Source organism: Odocoileus virginianus, chromosome 27, assembly GCF_023699985.2.
Source record: "Odocoileus virginianus isolate 20LAN1187 ecotype Illinois chromosome 27, Ovbor_1.2, whole genome shotgun sequence".
Taxonomy (NCBI): domain Eukaryota; kingdom Metazoa; phylum Chordata; class Mammalia; order Artiodactyla; family Cervidae; genus Odocoileus; species Odocoileus virginianus.
This window is the reverse complement of record NC_069700.1, coordinates 5,840,373-5,842,955: the sequence shown is the minus strand read 5'-3', so window position 1 is coordinate 5,842,955 and position 2,583 is coordinate 5,840,373. Positions and strand designations below refer to the sequence as shown.

The following is a 2,583-nucleotide window of genomic DNA, read 5'->3' as shown; positions in this document are numbered from 1 at the left end:
CTTGATGATGTGGACGAGAATGTGATCCAGCAGTAAGGTCCTTCCAGTCCAACCTCACTGAGCTAACCCAGTTCTCATCTTTCTCCTCCCAGGCAGCACCCTTGCAGAATTGGCTCCTCCCCTACCAGGGTTCTCCGCAAGGATTCCTGCCCTGTGTAAACAATAGAAAAACCCACCCTCTACACGGGGGACCTCACATTTAAAAAAAAAAAAAAAAAGCACAAATTTTAATTCTTCTCTGTCCTTTGGGGAACTCTCTGGTTAAAACCCTTTGCTTATGATCACTCCAGTGTACACTGTGAATTGAAACCTGTTGTGAGTTTAATGTGGTCTAATGAGCTTTGCTTAGGAAAAAACTGTTCTTGGGTCACAGAACCACAGTCTCTGCTGTCACCAGCCAGCTTTTAATTACATGCTTTTGATTACCAGGGCAACGAGGGGAGAGACTGGGTCCTCTGGGTGACCTCATCGCCACCAATGGAAAAACAAGGAAAATAACAGGCATTCCATCTTAGATGGAGTATTACTTTTATCCAAGAGGACGGCACATTTAGAGAATGACTTCCTTAATACTGTTGCCGGATGGAGACTGTTTCCTAATGGGCTCCTGTCTCTTTTCAGACTTTGAACTACTTGAGAAAAGATGAAATTCTCCTCTCTGAAATTCTTTGCTCTGCTAACATGAAAACACACAACACACAAACACACAGGCGTACACTCACATTCCACATTACCTAATACACTGTGCTGAATAAGGATTTCTTTTTCCTTGAACCCACATAGAAATCGCAAATGCTTCAGGAAAGAAACAGGCAACTTAGAAGCTTCCGTAGATCAGGTGTGGGCTTTAATCTCTAGGGAGGCAAGGATCTGGCTTGGAACGCTGAGGTCACAGTTGGCCAGTTGAAGGGAAGGGCTAAATTCTGACCACAGAAGCAGTAGAGAGCCCTGCCTTCAGAGGAAAGGGGAAAGCCCCCGTTGGTCAGAAGGTCTGATGTCCGGTGAGCGGGAGTCCCCGGGGCAGGCTGCCCACGGCTCTCCCCCAGCCCCTGCCCTGGTCTCCGCAGCCCTCACTGGCCCGACATCCACAGGCCAAGGGAACTCGCCTTTCTTTGTGAAACGATCTCTAGGTAGGTGAAACCTGCTTTGCCCACCTATGAGACAGGCCAGAAACGCCAAGTGATGAACACCTCTAAGAGCAACTCTTAGCCAGTGGCTAAGCAGAGTTGGTGCATGTATCAGGTAGCCAAGCTTCCTTAAAAATTGCCCCCAGCCACTTTGTAGACCAACAGTGTTTATTATTATTTCTCATGACTCTGCGGGTAAGAAACTGGGGTGGGGCACCTCTGGGCAGCCTTCACTTTTCGATGGCCTTAGGGCCCAGTCAGAGGGCTGCCAGGCCAAGGCCTCCTTCATGTGTCTGGCACTCGTATAAATCTTAAGTGGCTTCTGTCTCACCACACACGTCTCGTTATTTAGTAGATTTTTCACAGGAGGGCAGCTGTCTTCCTGAGTCCAGGAGAACCAAGGTTTCTGCGTCTCTTACTGGCGCAGAACTTGCCCAGCCTCACTTCCCCCACCTTTCATTCATAAGATTAAGTTATCAGCCAGGCCCGTCTTGGGGGGAGCAAAAAGAGACAGCACTTTTCACCTGAGGGAAGGGGAGGCCTGCAGGCCTGGGAGGCCATCTTTCCCAGGTAGGAGTGTCTGAGCCCATTTCCCAGGTTGGGTCACTGGGAGGGGATTCCACAGCCTGAGCATGAGTGTGGGAACTTACACCTCCTACCTTGACCATGTTTCCTGGGATCATCTCCCGAATAAACTGCTCAAAGGCAATGCCTGGTCTCAGGGTCTGCTTCTGGGGGAACTCAAACCTAGGCACCGGGGATGGAAAGGCATAAACACCAAGTACTCCTATTTCCAGTTGGAAACTGAGCCAGAAGGGGAGGCAGATAAGAGAAACTTAGTCCTCTTTCCCCCAATTTTACAGCCCTCAGGATAAACCCAGCGGATAAGGGTGAGGAATTTAAGAGAAGAAACATTACCGCTGTCTCCTTGTCTCCCCGTGACAGCGCCCTGGGCCCTGGAACACTGGCAGCATCCTGTCCACAGCTGGCTTGGAAAACGGCTCCGTGAATCACTCTAAAAGGCTGGGCAGATTCACTACAAGCCCTGCCCTGCTCCACTGTGGGGTTCAAAAATGTGCCTCCCATCCAGAGCACGATGACTAACAACTTAGATGTGTGATGCTTATGACAGGGGCTTGGTTTATTGTGGCTAATCTCTGAATTGGGACATGTAAATAAAACCCAATTGTACTATGCCTAAGAAGTTGGTGTATTTTTCCATATTTGAACAAACTTTTTTACAAGACGTGAACCTCAATGTTGAGAAAACTAGCTCTGAGTGAATTTGGATGTTAGCTCTCAGGCACTTTGTTCAGTCCCAAGCTGTGTTGTCTCCACTGCCAACCAGGTTCCAGTATGTAGCAGGCACTCAGCAAGTACTTGTTAGGTGAAAGAATCCCTGTATTTTGGGGAGGGGTGACTCATGACACAGATAACACTTCTGTAGTTCTTTATC

The 2,583-nt window shown here is 48.6% G+C and overlaps 1 long non-coding RNA gene across 1 annotated transcript; it reads left to right on the top strand.

Moving 5' to 3' along the window:
• Positions 1-811: 811 nt before the first annotated feature.
• LOC110142603 (uncharacterized) lies at positions 812-2,323 on the top strand. The gene is made up of 2 exons (XR_011484109.1): positions 812-1,130; positions 1,991-2,323. It is a non-coding gene; the product is annotated as an uncharacterized lncRNA (long non-coding RNA).
• The last annotated feature ends 260 nt before the right edge of the window (positions 2,324-2,583 follow it).